The sequence below is a fragment of the Cryptotermes secundus genome, unplaced genomic scaffold, assembly GCF_002891405.2.
Source record: "Cryptotermes secundus unplaced genomic scaffold, Csec_1.0 scaffold70, whole genome shotgun sequence".
In the NCBI taxonomy this organism is placed as follows: Eukaryota; Metazoa; Arthropoda; class Insecta; order Blattodea; family Kalotermitidae; genus Cryptotermes; species Cryptotermes secundus.
The window spans coordinates 4,570,532-4,591,079 of NW_019734964.1; the positions used below are offsets into that span (position 1 = coordinate 4,570,532).

The window sequence follows — 20,548 nt, forward strand, 5'->3', positions numbered from 1 at the left end:
ATCGCCTTGCTGTCTGTGTGTCTGCCCCTTCACAAATTTTTCGTTTTATACCAGGTCGTTTCGTATCAAATGAAAGTAGGAGATTAGTTCTTCCCAGAACTTACTGCTACATTACAGAATTCAAAGCAGGTGCGTGCTAGAGGGGTGTAACACTGGAATCGTCTGTTCGAATCACACTCAGGGGAAGCATGGAAATCAGCTTTCTTTCTGTGGCTATGTTCTCTTGTGACTGTACAGGCCGGTAGAGGGATAAATTTACCAAATGTGTGAACATATTCACTGTTTCTAAGTTGGTTCTGAACTGAAAACGTCCGAATCTGTGAAAGCTGGAGAACTTTTATTTACAGCCAGGGTAACACCCGTTGAGAATTCAACGGGAAATCCCGCCATTCGTTACAGGAGCTTTCGAACTACTGCCATCGTCCGCTTTCTCCCATACTCCTTCCGGACCTCTATGTTATCAAATGAGACATCAAGGCTGGAGGGTGGTGTCTTCTTCCACGAATACAAAACAAACTCCGTGATTTTAGTCTGCACGCGAACTATACCGACTGAGCGACCGCCGCTTGTCGGCGAAGTTTAGTGCCAACTTTTGCGGATAGAGGATGTCGCGTGGTCAGCGCAACGAATCCCCACGGCCGTTAATCTCAGTTTTCTAGACCGGAGCTGCTATTTCATTCAAATAGCTCCTCAATTATCATCACGAGGCTGAGTGGACTCCGTTCCAGACCCACTACTTCTCAGAAAAAATCTGGTAGCGCCGGGAATCGAACCCGGACCTCTGGATCTGTAGCCAGGAAAGGTGACCACTAGACCACAGAGGCGGATTTTCCACGAATAATATTAATAAAGAGTCAATCGGAAACCGCCTTCCTTAAATAGTACAATTATACTAAATCCATTAATCCTCCTTGAGAATCCGCCAATCGTGTAGCTAGTAGAGAATTCCCCAACATTTTATGAAAACCGAGGGTTCATTACCATATTCACAGAAGCCCCCACTTGCCCCTATCCTGAGCTAGATCAATCCAGTGCATACCACCTCATCCTGTATCTCTAATATACATGGATTCATACATAGGCGTAAGTTCCGGAATCTACGTTTTTGTCTTCGCGGTGGTCTCTTTCCTTCTGACTTCCCCATCAAGACCCTACATGTATTCCTATCCTCCTCAAGCGTGCTAAATGCCCTGCCGACACCATCCACCTCGACTCGATCATTCTAATTATATTTGGAGACGAGTGCAAGGACTACACTACACTTCACACGTCCACATCAGAACATCGGCAATACTCACAAAATAGGATATGATACACAGGAACGAAAGACTGATCGCTCACTCGTGACATTCTATATAACTCAGGTTCATGGAACCTGTTAACATTCGATATTTTGTTGCTATGGTGACACGAAATTACGTGATTCCAAAACTTGCATGTCACCGTAGCGTTACTTGTTTCATATACCGTATATAGAAGGATACCGGTCACGGTGGCCGCGCGGTCTAAGGCATGAACCTTCTTCGCTCACTCGAACGCTGGGATCTTGGAATCGAATCCCATTCAAGACACGGATGTTTGTGTGTGTTTGTTCTGTGTGTAGGTAACGGCCTTGCGAAGGGCTGATCCCCCGTCCAAGGAGTCCTACCGACTGTGTGTACGATTACGAAACTAAAAATGAGGTCAAGGTCCAACGAAAGAACTGTAGAGGCATAGATACAGACGGAGAGTACTCGATATGGCGGCGTACTTGACCAAATACTGTTGAGAAACTAAGCTCCTCTCAGTAGCAGATATATACTTCCAGCAACAATATAGCCCTTGGCTCCTTTATCGCGGTGAGGGTGGATGGGCTTGAGAACCTCATGCACTGCGTCGGGGCTAGAACCTACTTCGCCGGACAGGAGAGGGAGGTCTCATGCAAAGAGGGATAGGGTGATGCTTCAGGTTGCGTTTGTGCGGGATGGCTTCAAGCCGCCCTTCATTAAACTATTGCAAACTCACGGCGTTCACAAATGTGACATTTTGCAGTACACACCAATCGAGTATTGGAAGAGATCGAATGAATATGTATAGTCTGAACATGCTTGGTTGCAAACATCACGAATGATAGAAGTCAAAGTCAAAGTCAAAGTCAAAGTCACTTAACGACTGACGGCCTGTCAGTCAGTAAGTCTTGGTATCGAGCACCCTCCTGAGGCTCATGACCAGATATTTATTACTCTTCGACAGTTACGGTCTTATTTCTGTGGGGCGCCCTCTCTGACGAGAGGACAGGTCTGTCCTTTGTATATGCTGCTAGCCCTTGCCAGCGCGGTTTTGCTCGGGTCCGAGTCCCTTGGTACTCTCTACCATATTTTACTGTCTCAGATTTGAGACTTCCCTTTTCGCCGCCTCCTACGACTCGCAGGGTGACGGTGGAGGTATTTGACCCCGTCTCCACACCGGAGGAATGGTAGAAAAGCAAGAAGCGAAAGAATACCCTATTTGCCTCTGATACGACACGGACCCCATAGAAAACAATGCGTCCGAGTGTATTCGTTGCCTAGGGAACGTGTTTACCGAGCCGTTACCTAGCAACGATAGGGGGGGTTTCAGGAGTTCGCGAGGGATACACAGACAGCAGGGTGATCTCATCAGCCTCTTTTAATTTTTCAAAATAAGTAGGAAAGTACGCTAAAAAAACGTAGCATAAGAAGACGCTGGCGAGAAATAATTTGGGCTTATTTTAGTATTCTTGTTCAACCCACCGCGCTTCGAATTCAAAATTGTTGCTCAACAGAAATTTAATTACTTCTGAAAACCTCAATCTGAAATGTTTAATGAAATATAATGTAACCATCTACCCCTAATTAGATTTGTACACAACAAACAAATAAGTTTCTACATCTAATGAGCTTTCAGCGGTCATTTCAGCCATAAAATTTCCAACCAAATGAAGAACAAAAGAGAAAAAAGTATGTATCTTCAATTAATGGACGCTGATGCCATAAGAAACATAAACACGTAAATAATCTTATCTTGGAAATATGTACACCAACAAATATCACTGGCTTACTGTCGCAAGTTCAACACGTCCTTCTAAAATTTATTTAAAAGTTTCTTACATCACAAAATGTATCTTATAAAAATTAATTTAAAAGTTTCTGTACATTGCACTACATGTTTCGACCGACACTGGTCATCATCAGGTGTTTAAAAATTGGTGGAAACTGCTGTTATTCTCTTTTATGATTCTAATATTCAATGTGAAGTCCCATGTATGCGCTAGTGTAGTCCATATTACTGGATGCCTCTTCCTGTTGTGTGTCTAGACTACGGAAGCACAGCCGTTTTCACAAACAATTTTTAAATATCTGATGATGACCAGTGTCGGTCGAAACATGTAGTGCAATATACAGAAACTTTTCAATTAATATTTAAAAGACGCATTGCGTGCATGCAAGGAACTTTTAAATTCTGCGTAGTTACCTGCCCTCGCCGGCTTCTTGCTCGGCTGACTTTCGACCCTGAAGATGGAGGTGATACTTCCTCCGAAACATCGGTTCATATACGGACTACACGGCGCTATATCCCAGAAGATGTCAATTTTCAGAACTACCGCTGTGAGAACCCCAAAGCCTATAACATTTACATTGAAATGAAGCATAAAGTGGTTACGTTTTGCCGACTGAGCTACCGAGCCCTGTATGTCACAGTATTGTTGATCTCAATTAGGGACCTGAGCTCCCATGTTGGAGCTTTGAAAGGAACCACCGTTCGTAGGATTTGGTTGGATGAATGTAATGTGTACTCCCGTTTGACATAAAGCATGATTTTCAAGGTAAAACGCCAAGTGCTCTAGGGCGAGGAAGCAATTTTGCGCGTGCAGTCTAAGATGTCTTTAGATGGGATTATGTAATTCGGAAGTTCGTTTATCACTCTGCTATTGAGATGTTCCCAACAGCATCGGATGTTAACAGGACTCCCTTTCACCGCACGCTGTGAATACAAGACAGCCATCATGAGCCTTTGTTACGCACAAGAGCTCTCTCTCTCTCTCTCTTACTTAGGCTTACAGGGAAGTCAGCGCAGGCGCACTCGCCATTGCCTCGCATTCGGGGATTCCCCAGTCGGAATTTCGGTCGAGGCATCCACTATAAGCTGGCTGGGCTTCTGTGTGGTTTTCCTCAGCCTATTCAGGCAAATCCCGAGCTGTTTAGTTAGTTGTGGATTATATATATATATGGGCCGATCGCAGTGGCCGCGCGGTCTAAGCTATGAAATGTCTTCGCCCATAAAAGTACTAGGATCGTGGTTTAGAATCCCCCTCGAGGCATGGATGTCTGTTTTCGTCTGTTCTGTGTTTGTGCTGCCCTGTTTAGGTAGCGGCCCTGCGTCGGACTAATTCCCCGTCATAGGACTGACTGTGTATAAGATTCAGAATTTCATAATTAATTCGGAGTGGGGACAGACCAGAGGTCGTAATTCGTCAAGGTAGAAGAAGAAGAAAATATATAGACATATAGATAAAGATATGTACAAGATAGATATATAAGATGAAATATTTTAAGTTCAAAATAGTACTTATGCTCTCGTGTATGATTATATATATATATATTTTACTTATTACTCCATATTATCAAGAGTAGATTGTAAATACGCAATTCACTAAATAAAATATATATTTATGTACATGTAGACCCATAAATTCAGATATGAGGAAGCGTAAAAAAGTTAAGCTCTCCTTAGATTTAATTAATTAAGCACTACTACATGAAGACATATGGGGGAGTGGATGTACGATATAACAATTCTTGACCTCGGCACTGGATGGAGGTGAGTGGTCAGCCTTACTCTCAGGCATCTTTACCTTGGAACAACTGGACAGTAGGTTGTGTGGGCCCCAGAGCCAGTGTGGAAGTTATGGGAAAGAGAAAGTCTTGCCCTCTGTCGGGATTCCAACCCTGGCCGTCGAGCCCGTAGCCGGTCGCTATACCGACTGAGGAAGCGTGGTTAAATTACGTATTATTGAGTATATGAGACTTCGGTAAACTTCATCTGTGTTCGGAAGTCCATAGATGCATATATACATATGTAACAAAATAATTCTTGTTTATCTGGAAAACCGCATGGCCGAGGGAGACGTGCAGTAGCCATAAATGTAATATTCATCTTTCTTTACATATCCTTTTTAGAAAATACTTTTCGTCCAGACAAATACTTAACGAGTTACTCCCGACATATAAGCATAATAGCTAGCAGTTCTTCACGTCATGTGGTCTTATTTCTGTCCGACTTTTACCAATAGTGAAACGTTACTTGTGTAACTGTGCAATATAAATGTTCATAAAATCATAACAGCAGCTCACGTATACAGACAGACAGTCAGACGAGCCAACTGAAGGACAGACCCGTGGATGGACTGAGATATTTTAATACATACTGCGCAGTGTTTTGAAAGAGCCTAGTAGGATTTATGAATATAAAACTACATCTATCTATCTATCTATCTATCAATCAATCAATCAATGAATCTATCTATCAATCTATATATCTATCAATGAATCTATCTATCTATCAATCAATCAACCCATCTATCTGTCAATTTATCTATCAATTTATCTATCTGTCTATCTATCAATCCATCAATCTATTTATCTATATATCTTTCAATCAATCAATCACTCTATCTATCTATCAATCCATCAATCTATTTATCTATATATCTTTCAATCAATCAATCTATCTACCTCTCAATCAATCAGTTAATCTATCTTTCAAGCTCTCAATCTATCTATCTATCTATCTATCTATCTATCTATCTATCTATCTATCTATCTATCTATCTACTCACCTACACGTATGGCTCTACAGCCCTATGTCGGACCTTTGCCGCTTTTTCAGTTTCTTAATATCTTATACACAGTCAGTAGGACCCACTGGACGGGGGTTGAGCCTGTCGCAAGGTCGCTATCCACACATAGAACAGTACAAACACAGAATAAACGCACACATACATCCATGCCTTGAGTGGGATTCGAACACACGATCCTAATGTTTGAGTGTACGAAGACAGTTCGCTGCCTTAGACCTTGCGGCCACTGTGATCGGCAAATGAAATACTTGGTGTTGACTTATTACTGAGCCAAACTGTACTCGCTGGAAGGGCAAGTTGTAATAGAGACACAAGATCACACTCTGTTCCTGTAGACGAGAGGTTAGTAAGAAGATGCGGCTGGCCATAGTCACGCTGCACTGGAGACAGCTTCCTAGTGTGAGTGACGGCCAGGAAACAATACGAACACAGCGCCGCAAGACAGCATCCGGCGGGAGGGAGGAGGGGGATGTCTGAAATTGGTTCCACAAGATGTGGCTTGTCGACACTATTGTGTGCTGCTACTTTACCACAGAAAAATATACCTTGCGCTCCTGATTGCTAAACAAAAACTTCACGATTTCTATTCATTCTTTACGGTAAGATTCCGTGAAGGCTGTTGAAGAAGGGAAGTTACAGTTTGTTTTCTTATAAAATTTCAAATTGCATTGTGTTAGAGAAAGCGGGCATAGAATGATAACATGACAAAATGAATATACAGAGCGAAAATGTAATGCGAACAAGTTCTTTCTCTCCTTTCAAGATGACAGTCCGAACCAGAATATAAAAGAGCACACGAACTACGAGTGGGAGTCATAGACGATCAGAAGAGATTGTATTTCCTTCATAAGGTTTCGGAGCAACCTTCAGAGATGTGAGGTTTTCACGGCGGTGACTATGAAGAAAGCAGCCTTATGGGATGTGGCGCCGTGTAGAAGTTGTGTTAACCGACGTTCCTGCGAAACGTCGGTTAGCACAACCTCTACATGGTGCCACATCCCAGAAGACTGCTTTCATCAACCTCCAGGGAAGTCTCTCACAACAGCAATGCCATATCATTCTTCTTGACTTACTTACAAATTACATGACAGAAAAGAAGGTTTTTTTCGTATATTAACTTTTTGACATAAGCATATTAAATTATGGTTCTTTGTCTGTATGTATTCTAGAAGCCTCGCCAATCAGCTTTCTTTCTGCGCATAACAGTACCAGCAAGGTACGCTCTTCTAGGATTCTGAGGGATGCTAGGGTTGATCCTCATAAAACAAGGACAATATTTGCCAGTGTAACTTCAATAACGATTTTTATTTATTAATATTAATTTCCTGCTTGTTCACAACCTTAAGTCGCGATGAATTTGATGCCCACAAATAATAGGTTTGGGAATGTAACGATTAATCTGAATTATTATCGATTCCTGTCGATTAGACTGTTCAGATTAGCTACGTTGCACCACATATCAAAATCCAGCATTAAACTCGAAATATTACATCCACATAATTATATCTTCACCTTGAATATATATTGTGGCATACAGACAAGTTGCTAGGCAACGACCGCGAAACAAACAACGAGAAAATAGCTGCTGCTAGACAGTGGACAGCGCGCACAACAAAAGAAGTACTGTTGGAAGCGGTGTTTTCTATGTGGTCCACTCCAAGTCTATATGACTAGCCCGATCAAGTTCAGTTCAGTTGAGTTAGTGAGTGCAGGGCTGAGCAACTTCGTACACAGCAAATCCGAAATTACCTGACCTTGGTTCGAACGAGGACAAACCATGGCAAAGAGGCGGAGAGCAGCGGCCCGAGTTATGCTCACAGAGGCCAGCTATTCTCATTAATAATACAGTCAGAAGTAAACAGACGTGAAGTGTCATCAAATTTCATTCCAATCCTAGGATACTCCTTTTCGGAATAACTATTTCACTTACACGCTTTTTCGTTCCATAGAAGCAGGGCTCTCCTTTCGAAGCTAAAGTCGATCAGCCAGCTAATGCTTAATTATCTAGACCATAAGAGCCTTACATTAGTCACTGTCCTAAGCTTCATGAGTCCAGTCCAAACCGTCACTTCCTGTTTCTTACTTATTTAATCCGTTCTTCTTATACCTTATGGTGTCGAGGTTGTTTATTTTTCGTTTAGATCATTTTGCAGAAGGGAGGACTCCTTGGACGAGTGATCAGTTCATTGCAAAGCCTCTACCTAAACAAAGGACAAGACAAACATATAATAAACACATACATATACAAAACATTCATGTCTTGTGTGGGATTCGAACCCACGATCCCGGCTTTCCGAGCGAGCGAAGAGAGTACATGCGTTAGATCGCTCGACTAACGTGACCGGCTCCTATTTCTATAAATTCATATTAATACTAGCCTTCCATTTATGCCTTCGTCTTCCAAGTGAACTTTTTCCTTCAGGTTATATGATTACAGTTCTGAATGTATTCCTCAGCTCTCGTATGTGTGCTATATGACCCGTCCTTCTCAACCTCCATGCCTTCTTCGCTCTAATAGAATTCAGTAAAAGGTTTTTTTTTTATTGCTAGTGGGGTGGGACTAAGTTCTTTGTACTGCGGCCACTTCTGGCCTATTGTACCAGCCCAGATGATAGGTGAGGGTGATTGTGGAGCAGTTGGTGGAATAAAGATTGGCAGGGGAAACCGAAGTACTCGGAGAAAACCTGCCCCAGCGCCACTTTGTCCACCACAAATCCCACTTGACCAGACCCGGGATCGAACCAGGGCCGCCGCGATGGGAAGCCAGGGACTAACCGCTTGAGCTATGGCGCGGCATAGTAAAACGGAAAGTAAAGCTGTCCCTGTGCCTAATTAATTAAACATGAATGCCATGAAGACATATGAGGGAGTGGTGGTATACTCCATAATTCTTGATCTCGGTTTCAGGGGAGATGAGAGGTCAGTTTCATGACTGGCCGCTTTACCCCCGCAGAAAGAACCCCCGCCGGAACTGGGTAGAAGGCTGCGTGGGCCCCAGAGCCGGTCTGTAAGCTGTGAAGTAAAAGTCTTGCCCCCACCGGGAATCTAACTTTGGCAGTCCAGCCCGTCGCTATGCCGACCGAGCTACGCCGACGCTGGAGTTTAGTATTTAGTACAAATTATGAAACTCCCCATTCGGGAATTTCCCCCACCCTCCTCTTACTTTCTCCGTCTTCGGTCCGAATATTCTCCTCGCCTCCCCACTGTTTCGCAGCAGAACATAGAAAAATCACAGTACTCCAAAAGCAAACAATAACATGAAGTAATGAATTAGATCAAGACAAAGTAACAAACATAAGCTGATTATAACATATTGTCACGCATCAGGGTTTGGGATTTGGATGTGATGATCGAATTAATTGGACTTTTATACAAGTTGTTATAACGGTTCAGAAATCACTGTCTGACACACCGTCAACTTCTTCCGATGGGGCGCTCCACTAGAGCTGTACTCATTTCCGTTGCACTCCTTCAGTTCCGGTTTAAACTGCGACTGGCTGTGCCCTCTTATAACTCCTCGGTACCGGCCCTGTCTTCTGTTGTCAAGAATGCCTGTTTATTCGTCCGTTACCTAGTAATGTACGTCCTATTTTTCGGGAATACGTTTACCGAGCCATTGCCTAACAATGAGCATATGCGTCACAATATACAGAATTAATATCATATTTAACAAAGCACCGGATAAAAAGACTGATTATAATACAGAACGTTACCACCTGTTCCGAAATAAAGGAAGTTGAAGCCGACTTATACTCTGATCTGTGTACTGGTGTAGTTTCCCTTCAGAATCCCAAACGCCTCACATCTGCGCTCATTTCAATTTCAAAATATACGCACACCCTATGCCCGCCTTAACACATGGGAAACAGGTGGCGTCATGAACTCGCTTTATAAAAAAAGCGTCGGTAAGCTCTGTGGCGTCGCTTACAAAAGTGTGTTTAAGATTTTTCATTCAGTATTTCTGTCTAGGACGGGCCCATCTCTCTTTCTAGGCAGACATATTGAAGGAAAGAAGCAGAAGAGAAAGTTGTCTCAAATATGAAATCTTCTTTCCATCAGTTTCTTTTTTTTATCCTTCTTCCTCACTGCTTTCAGGAAGAAAAGTCAAGCTGGCAGTTTTTTGTGGCTTCTTGTTGGAAGAAGTACTTGAAACATAATACCAGTCCAGTAAGTTTCTTAGGGTGCGTAAGGCTTATGTTGGAGCGGCTTGTGTCAAGATACAACGGGCGTTTCTTCCCATTGGCCTCTTCCAAGAATGCTCGAATAAAGAGGTCTCGGTGACTCCTTGACTGAGTGTTACAATGGAACAAAGACTAAGCAAGCGAAGATGAAAGAGTAAGCTCAAACATAAAGATAATAACAGGGAAAAACAGCAGAGTATATCGGAAATAAAAGATGGGACATGTGTCATTACGAAAGCAGACCTCAGGAAGAATAACTGGAGACGATAATAAAACAGAAAGAAAGCAAGATCTAAAAGTTCGTGATGATGGTACATCAGTACAAGTATTACGTTTCTGGACATAATCCATCGTCCTGATTTTATCTAAAAACCTCCCTGTTTATATTTTAAAACACAACGTTTCGGAGACTGGGTTCTGTCGATTGGGCCCAATGAGTAGGTTTTACCCGAAGACGGAGATAAAATGCAATTTCCGAAACGTTGCGTTTTGAAATATAAAGAGGACGGTGTTTTCGGAAAAAAAAAACAGGACCATTGTTAACGTCCAGAAAATTATTATTTGTAAAAAAAAAAACTTTATAACATCTCAACTCTTGAAAGGCTATTTCATCAGGAAATGTTATAATTGGCTTCTTTTGGTTCTATTTAGTTTAGTTTAGTTTAGTTTAGTTTAGTTTAGTTTGGTTTAGTTTGGTTTAGCTTAGTTTGGTTTGGTTTAGGTTTGGTTTAGGTTTTGTTTGGTTTTGTTTGGTTTGGTTTGGTTTAGTTTGGTTTAGTTTGGTTTAGTTCAGAAAAACTGAACTAAACTTTTGGTTATACGGAAGATCCAGTATATATAATATTAAAATATGATGAAACTAACTTATAGAGTAGAATTTATATTAACGACTAAGCATATTTTGGTAATGAGTTACTTAAGTTGAAGTTTACAAATAATAGGACTAAAGAATATGCGAAAAATTCGAGAACTTTTATTTAAAACATTTGTGAAAACATGATTCATAAGTCTCAAATGTGATTGTATGTACTATAAGAGTGTTTATCAGGCCGTTGACTAGGAGATTATAAGTCAACATTGGTAATTACGGACAGCAACAACCCCTTAAAGACTGAATTTCTTCTAAATAACATATAAAAATTCAGCTCGTACCTCACAGGAAACACATTACGTCTCCGTTGCATAACATATCAATTCGTTATGCTGTTTAGGGGAAAACAGCTATTTATTTTAACCTCCATATGAAACATACAAATACACTTTATGGGCAGAATTCATTTCATGTTAAAGCAGATGGTACATTTAGTAACCATAAGGCATTAATTGATTAATTTAATTCAGCAGTCTATTTTACACTGTGTAGGTTTTAAGGTTCTCACAGAGATAGGATGAGATGGTATGGATTGGATTTATCTGGCTCAGGATAGGGACAGTCGAAGGGCTCTTGTGAACACGGTAATGAACCTTCGGATGCCAAATAATGCTGGGAAGTTCTTGAGTAGCTGCACAACTGGCAGCTTCTCAAGAAGGGCTCAGCTCCATGAGTGAGTGAGTAAGTTTTATGGTTCTCACACCGGTGGTTATGAAGAGTTACTATCTTCTAGGATATAACGCCGTGTAGTCTGTTTCGGAGAAATATATCGCCTCCATTTTCAGGGTCGAAGAATAAGCTGAGAAGGAAACCAGTGTAAAAACAAGTGGCGAGCAGAGGGATCGGCTAGGTGGAATTTCGAATTATACAGGAAATAGTACGGAAATGAGGAGCGGAACTCAGTTCCCATTGGCTCGCCGGTAGGACAGAAAGAAACCACCGGCACCCACTGACTCTCATACAACAACCACCGAGCGACACCGAGGAGACACGAACAGGACTTCAGGGTGAGGCCTTCAACGGACTACACGGCGGTATATCCCAGGGGATAGTACACTCATGTTTCGCATTCTTCAGCAAATCTTTTCAGCTGTAGCAGCAGCAAATGAGACTTCTGCACATATTTAAGTACCACTCTGCCCTCATTCTACGACTAGGAAACAAACAGCCACATGCTCCATAGGTGGCTGCTGATGACGATAACTAATGAATCACTAAAGACAGTGAAATTTCGCCAAGAAATAGAAAATGAATGTGGCTACAAAATCAGAGTAAAGTATTTGTTACATACGAAAATATGGGAAAATTATATACGCAACAATTATATATATTACGCAGTAACTGCCTTCTAAAAGAAGTTATTGAAGGAAAGATAAAAGGGGGGGATATAAGTGACCAGAAGACGAGGAAGAAGACGTAAGAAGATGCTGGATGACCTTGGGGACAGAAGAGGATATTCTCATTTGAAGTAGAAAGCTCTAGATAGCATCAAGTGGAGGAAATGTTTTGGAAGAGACTGTGGACCTGTCGTCTGACAGATTACTGATGAATGAATGAACAATTACGATCACGGCCGCAGTGCGAAACTTTACGTGATATCTACAAAATTTAACATAGGTGGAAACAGCATTGATAGATATGGCACACAGGCATATGCCACTAAATTATATAATTCCTTATTTATAGACCCTTCCAGCCTCATTATATACAGTCTGTCCCGTAAGACCAGACACAGCTGCTATATAAAATATTCAATATGTCGACCATTAACGTTTTGTCAGTCTAAGAGAAGGGTATGAATTATCTATCCGTGATGTGATCTCATTGCCGTGAAGTGACAAATCGCCGGTGAAGATGACACGAGTGTTACCTATGCATGTACACTTAGGGGATATCCTGCAGGCTGATTAAAGTTGACAAGGAGCCGCAAGTTTTACCAGGAGCTCATTATTTTTTTCTTAAAGAAAACTAGACACAGCTCTTCTCTGAGTCTAGCATCAAGTTTTAATAAGGCAAATGAAGCTCGCGAAGCGTCACAGAAGGGTTCAGGGGTTTCTTACGGCGCTGAGGTACAGGAAGTGATGATGGAGTTTTGGAGCTTCCCTTGTGATTCAGTCTACCGAACTCTACCCTGAAGACTATTGTCTTCTGTGAAGTGATTTCGTGTACTCTGCCATATGTTCATAAACGTTTCGGAAGAACCTGTGCCTTCATGATAATGTGAGAAGAGTAAGAAGACGGAAACAGGACGCTCCTCCGAAAAATTAGTAAGCATCTACCAGAATATACGGCGTCACATCTCAGAAAACAGTCAATCACAAATAACAATCTCCATAGTCATTTCAATGAGAACTTCAAATCTCATGAAGTTCCCTTCAGATCGCCCTCTTTTATTACCATGGTATGCAACGCCGTGAAGTCTGGTAGAAGTTCACTGAAATATCGTACGGACATCCTGCCTATGTCTTCAGGGTTTAAGAATGAAATGTTCAGGGAAATAGCAAAAACGTGGAAACGTGGAGTTGCTGGCGCTTTTCTTGGATTACTCATTGACCCTGAAGGAGGAGGTCGTATATTCCTCTGAAACGTTGGTGGACTTCTACCGGCCTAAATTGAGTTATATGGCAGAAAGTAGCGCTCTTCACAGTCATCGCTCTGAGAGCCTCAACTCTTACAACTGTATATATCTTTGAAGAAAGCCATCTTCTGGGATATGGCTCAGTGTAGATATTGTGTTAACCGACGTTTCGGAGGAATGTATCGCCTCCATCTTCAGGGTAGTAGAAAAAATAAAATCCGCGAGGGAGTACTTGCTCATGCTGGTTCTTCGCTCGCGGATTGCCTCAACCAACTATGCTACCGCGCGCCTCAGCTATTTCTAAATCTAATTTAAAAATAAGGAAATATTAGAGCTTGCTTGCCAACTTGCGGTCTGAAATAAAGTGACCTTCCTCATGGAAAAATGTCCGAAAATCGAACATGCTCAAATTACTAATTTTAGCGAGTCTCTCCCACATCGAATTTTTGAATGAATATATCCAACGATTCGGGTGCTGATATTGCGTCACGAACACAGACGGACAGACATGGCCTCCACATGAAGTACTGTTCTTGTTTTGTAAAGAACGACTAGGCACCATGGCGGGCGTTGAAACATAACTGAATATTCCAACACAATACTTTGGCCCTACCATGCATGCCGACAAAGCATTCCCAGTGACTACGTCACCTTTCCTCTATGTTTTGTTTTGTTCACTGAGGGATAAAGAGAAGGGTTTTCAAAATGATGGTGCTGTTGGAGTGTCTTTTTGAAGCATCACGTGCATATGGGGGCATTTTGTTCATACATTGGCCTGCAGAGAGTGTTCAAATAAACTCCACGCCCCATATAATCTACAGGTTAATAATTCTAGAACTCCTCGGTACTCAAAAATTTCTGTCAGACCATGATGGTCCCCGTAATCCACAAGAGCGGACAAACACACTGTAATGGGATTCATCTCATGTTAAACCGTATTGGTTTTATTAAAACTACATTTTCCCTTCTGCAGGACACGGGGCCCGCATGGGATAGACAAGGAATATATGCAGAATGTCTGCAGGAAGCTCATACCCAGGTAAAGACCTAAACGTAGATGGGAGGATAATGTTAAAATGGATTTTACAGAACTAGGATGTGCTGATGTAGACTGGATTCATCTAGCTCAGGATTAAGACCAGTGAAGGGCTCTTGTGAACACGGTAATGAACTTTCTGGTTCAGTAAAATGTTGGGAACTTCATGTGTGGCTGATCAAATGTTGATTTCTCAAGAAGGACTCGTCTCCATGAAGATAGTTTTTTTTATTTTTCCTCTCAATAAAAATTTTACTCTGAAACAGTCAGGTGCTTCTTCAAAATATTTTGGCTTCTCTTTGGACCACCATTCGCTGAATATAAATATGGTATCAAATGAATTCATATCTCCTAACACTGTAAGGTTGGTAGCTCAGTCAGTATAGTGACTAGATTATGGCCTGAACGATCGGAGATTTGGTGTTACATTCACGTCCAGACGGGCTTTGGGTCCTGGGTCCTCCTACAAAACTGCATCAGGTTAAAGCGGCCGGAGCATGACTCCAGACAATCGCCTCCGGCATCAAATATTACTGCTGGAGCTATAAGTTCAGAAGAATCCCAAAGCTAGTAATGTTCTGTAGCGTCAATCGTTTAACTTTTTTAAACCTAAAATTAGGCGAAAATTATTTGATAATGCTGAGATGTGCGAATTAAATAGCAATGACGATTAGCTGATTAACTCAGAGGCTTCATAACCTTAGTTGAGATATTTCGTGCGTAACGCGGAAACTGTTGCGGCAACGTATTCAGACTATGTTTAGCGCAGACTTCGATGCGAGGTTGAGTGAGGTGCTGAGCATAACGGCAGAAGAGGTGCGTCTAGTTGAAAACAAAACTGCATCATCCATCTGAAGTAATTCAAACACACAGAGCAGCTGATTTAGCAGGACAACAATCACAAGTTTGAGATTGGATTTAGCAGGGTTCCATACAGATTCTGTTTATATGTGGTTAGTGTCGGTCCGGGTTCGATCCCAGGTATGGTCAAGTGGGATTTGTGGTGGACAAAGTGGCGCTGGGGCGGGTTTTCTCCGAGTACTTCGGTTTCCCCTCCCAATCTTCATTCTACCAAATTCTCCATCATCATAATCACCCTGGGCAGGTACAACAGGCCAATCAGTGGCCGCCATGCCGACTGGATCCAGTTGGACTCCACCCCCCACTAAACGAAATAAAAAAAATTATATGGTTAGTGTGGCAACACTGTCTGTAGCTCAGAATATGCAGCGTCGAATGGCGGGATATTTAGTTGATAAAGAACGGGAACATAAGCGGAAGAAAACGGTCATACAATAATTCGAAGTATATCCTGGCAGTACCTGATCCCAGCGGCCGTACGGTCTAAGGCATGAACTGTCTTCGCCCACTCGAACACTGGAATCTTGGGTTCGAATCCCAATCAAGGCATGGAGTCTCTGTGCGTTTATCTCTTTATGTTGTTCAGTGTGTTGGCAGCGGCCTTGCGACGGGCTGATCCCCCGTCCTTTGAGTCCTACCAAATATGTATAGGATTAAGAAACTGAAAAAGCGGCCATAGATAGATATCCTGGATGTGGTCTAGAAGAACTGGGTAAAATCACGAACAACTCAGGATAACCCATCTCTGGTCAGGGCTTAGAATAAGAAGCCGGGAAGCTACCCATACGGTCGGGTCAGGTGTCGGTAATGAGTTCTGTTATAGTTATACAGAATGAACTGCAGCTAAATTCGGCACTGAACTATAATTCGGGGATATAAAGTTAAAATTGTTACTGTGCTTAATTAATTACGAACTATGTAACGAAGACATATCTAAGAGTGTAGGTACAACTCCACCATTGTCGACCTCGGCACTAGACGGAAGGTGAGTGGTTAGCTTAACGTCAGCACAGCTGTATTCCTTGGGAAAGCACCCCAGGTACCCATCAGACAGGAGGCTGTGTCGGCCCTTGACGCTGTGGAGAAGAGAAAAATCGCGCCATGAAGGGAATCGAACCCGAGCCGTCGAGCCGGTAGAACGTCACTGTACCGACTGAGCTATCCCGATTCAAATCCGGGGGATGTATAAAATATATTATTAAATGTTACTGCCCGTTCAACTGGAATACAAATACATTTAAATAAATGGAGTTCACACCGATATTATACTGAGTATATATATAGTGAAATGAGGAGAAAATCGAATCAGTTATTCGAGCGAACAAAATCAAACATCGATAATATAAAACTTAGTAAATATATCATCTGTTTCCATTCCATATATCCGAACCTCCCCTGAAATTATCATAATTACAGTCTGAACAGAAATGTTAGCTCTGCAAACCTCTGACAACCGATGTTGGCTATTGCCATTGTTATGAGACGCCCTAAAAGTAACAACCGTGTGTTTGTAGCTTTGTATTTCACAAAAGGATTTAAATTACAGCCATTTTTAGTTGCTTTTTATGAAATTAGAGTTCGGGAGGTATGTGATACAGTAAGTTCTCTCTATAGATATGAACAGCCAGTTAATATATACCGGTGGTGAGGGGGGGGAGGCTCATAGCTCATGATACGCAGGACGACATATCTATAATTAGATAGCAATAGTAAGGGAGTTCCCTGATACGCGATGGCTCATGCAGTCACCAGGCGCTAGACAATCAATAATAGACTAACCACAACGCTCGTGAAATACACCAATAACGGAACGCCTCTTCCGACTGCATGAATACCAAATAAATAACAGAGATGATTTATAATTGTAGCTGTATTTTAAAGCTACTACTGACAATGTTACGATTAATATTTTTATGTTATATGTATATATGCAGGGTACGCGGTAGCGTAGTTGGTTGAGGCACTATGCTACAAGCCGGAAAGTCGCGGGTTCAAGTCCCGATGAGGGAGGAACCAAGACTGAGGGTGTTTGAGAACAGGGTGTTGAGAATATTTGGACCGAACAGAGATGAACTGACAGCAGGTTGGAGAAAACTGCATAATGACGAGTTCATAACTTGTACTCTTCCCCAGGTATCACTAGAATGATCAAGTCAATTTAAAAAATTCCAGTGATCTCATCGGGATTCGATCCCGCGACTTTCCGGCTTGTAGCACAGTGCCTCAACCAACTACGCTACCTTGTGCCCACTCTCAGTATGAAAGCCGGTAAATATTTAGCACACTTTTCTTAGCACCGCACATTTTCCTGAAAATACGACGTATTTCTTACAATTCATACAGGAAGGGTAGTGATTCATGTGATGTGAAGCTTTATAGTCTAAGTTTACTTAAGTTTGGGATAATACACATTCTCCATTGTGACTTTCCTTCCAGAGTGACAAACAAAGGAAAATTTCAGGTCATCATCAGTTTATAATGTAGTAGAGTTGAAAAGGGCATTTATCCAAATGATTAAATAAATGAAACACGGGAGCAATGCTGATCCAATTAGCAGACAATATAACCGACGTCTGCCTGTGTTCAGCAAGAAACAAAGCCTGCAGTGTTCTGTGTACCTTTTTATGTCACTATGCTCATAACGACTGGAGAGAAAAAACCTCAGTACAAACAAATAACAAGCATGAGTGGGTCATCAATACAGTAATTGGCACTTAAAATAAAATTGCAAAGAGCGGCCTGGCTTTAATTATAGAATACGTGCAGGTAGTAAAAATAATAAGCTTTGGTATTATCTGATATTATAAAATAACTGGATCAAAGAGAAGTATAGAATTATCGAATTAAAACTATATGAGATTGTACTGTTCACTTTCATCCGGTTTTTCTTCGACGGCGAAGCACGGAACACATTTTAGGAAATAAATACGTAAGAACTAAAATGTTTTTGACATTTGCTTTCTGCACGAGATTCTGGTTATCCTCCTTTGAAAATGCTGATTAAAAGAAAGAGCAAGAAGCGATAGAATTGAAAGTGTCATGAAGTAAAAAAGGTAAAGATTTCCCTGTGCTTAACCAATTAACCACTACGCCATGAAGGCATGTGGGGGTGTGGAAGTACATATCCACATTTTCTTGACCTCTTGAGTGGTCAGCTTCACGCCCCGCCCGCTTCACTCCTAGGGAAAGAGCCCCCAGTACCCATTGTATAGGAGGTTGGGTGGAACTTAGAGCCGGTCTGCAACACGTGGAGAAGAGAAAATTCTTGACCCCGCCATGATTCGAACTCCAGCCTGTAGGCCGGAAGGCCTTCGACCGTATTTGTCTATCGTGTCACCCATGAAAACTACAGTAAAACTTGGTTATAGCAACATCGGTTTCTGCGACACCTTGTCTATTGCGTCAAATATTCAGTGGTACGAACTAATTCCTCATAAAGCAACTGTTTTTATACCTTGCTTAGTACGACATGCACAAATGCATCAACCTCGTATGTAACGTCATTTTCATTCCTGAATTTCTCTGATATGGACATTGAACGTAATTTAGAAAGTGTGTATTGGGCAAGTAACAGGAAACAGATGAAGATAACTGATTACTGTACTCGTATCTAGGTACAGTAAGGCACAACAATTGATGTAATCTACTGTAATTTGGTGAGTAGGCCTACCTTTAATATACAGTATTAGTGCGGTGTGTATTGTCAGTGAAAAGCGCTGTAATATGTCTTTGATATTACACATTTGGGCAATTCCACGTTAATGTTACGTTAGTCTGTACTTAACTACGTATTTCACTAAAAAATGCAACATTTTAACTCGGTTTTTGGTAGATTTTTACGTGACTAACATAAGGCTACTGTGGAAGTGCCCATTTCGGTTACAACGACATTCGTTTATAACGACATTATTTTTAGGTCCCTTTGATGACGTTATAACCAAGTTCTACTGTATTAATATATTAGTCCACAAATAAATCCTCCGTTCCTTTCTGTACCCACGAACAGAACTAACATTCGTGTTACTTTCCTACGGGGGTCAAAGGGGTAGTATGTGGCCCCAATGGTGCATATCTTATTGGTGTATGTGTGTTATCAAATCTACCAAGTCCGATAAGTGAATGTCCAAGTCGTGAGCCCTGGGAAACTTCTTTTACGGGTAAGTCATGCAAGGGCGAAAGGGACTTGCTGACGATTCCAAATTGGGGCCAACAAGCTCCTGGAAACAACATTGACAGAAAACACTGGAACGCCAGGATTGCGGGGGGGGGGGCTCCCAACTCAATCATGAGGCAAAAATGTCACGAAAACACAGGAAGCAACAGCAGGTAGGTCTATCTGACAACGAGATGGCAAAATTCTATATGAAATGAAAAGAGTGACTGAAGCCTCTGAAGAAGGGCAGGATGATGATGTCACTTTCTTACCGCGTGAATACCTGCACGGTTACCGGGGATTTTTGTTTCATTGTCGGAAATTGCATCTAGAAAGGGCATGACGGTTAACAGAAGAGAGAACTCCAGGACTTGTTACTCGTTGACATGCAAGTAGACGATTTTCATGAATGAACGTTGCTTCTATTTAAACTCCTATTATAGAACAATCGTTTTTATGCAAATAAAAGTGCTTACTCAAATTCTGAATCTGATTCAAGGAAGTTATTATCACGCCAGACGTTCACCTCAGAATATACGAGTATTAGCAAGGGGAATGTATAAGCAAAATGGCTGACAACTTACAGATGGAGTTCCGGGGCACGCGGCCGTCACACACGGAACCAATACACGGTGGACGGACGTGACGTGTGGAGAAACAAAACAACAGCGACCTGCAACAAGAAACAGCCTCATCAGACAATTGTACCGCAACTAGATAGAGCCCCTAATAACACAGAAACAATTTGTGGACCTAGCATGCACTTCAAAGCAATTCTTTCTCCTCTATGTAAATCCAGATTCAATTGGGCCGATCATAGTGGCCGCGACGTCTAAGGCGTAAAATATCTTCGCCCGCTCAAACGCTGCGATCGTGAGTTCGAATCCCTTTCAAGGCATGGATGTCTGTGTTTATTCTGTTTTTGTGTTGTCCTGTGTATGTGCAGGTCTTGCGACAGGCTGATTCCCCTTCCGGTGAGTCCTACCGACTGTGTATAAGATTAAAAGATCT

The 20,548-nt window shown here is 41.9% G+C and overlaps 1 protein-coding gene across 4 annotated transcripts in view; it reads right to left on the reverse strand.

Moving 5' to 3' along the window:
- The window catches only part of LOC111869011 (Ig-like and fibronectin type-III domain-containing protein 1), a 631,957-nt gene that overhangs the window by 316,242 nt on the left and 295,167 nt on the right, over window positions 1-20,548 (reverse strand). For all 4 annotated transcript variants that reach the window (XM_023860183.2, XM_023860182.2, XM_023860181.2 and 1 more), the window contains one exon: window positions 20,122-20,210. The gene's annotated coding sequence lies outside the window, so the exon portion shown is untranslated. The remainder of the gene's footprint in view (window positions 1-20,121; window positions 20,211-20,548) is intronic.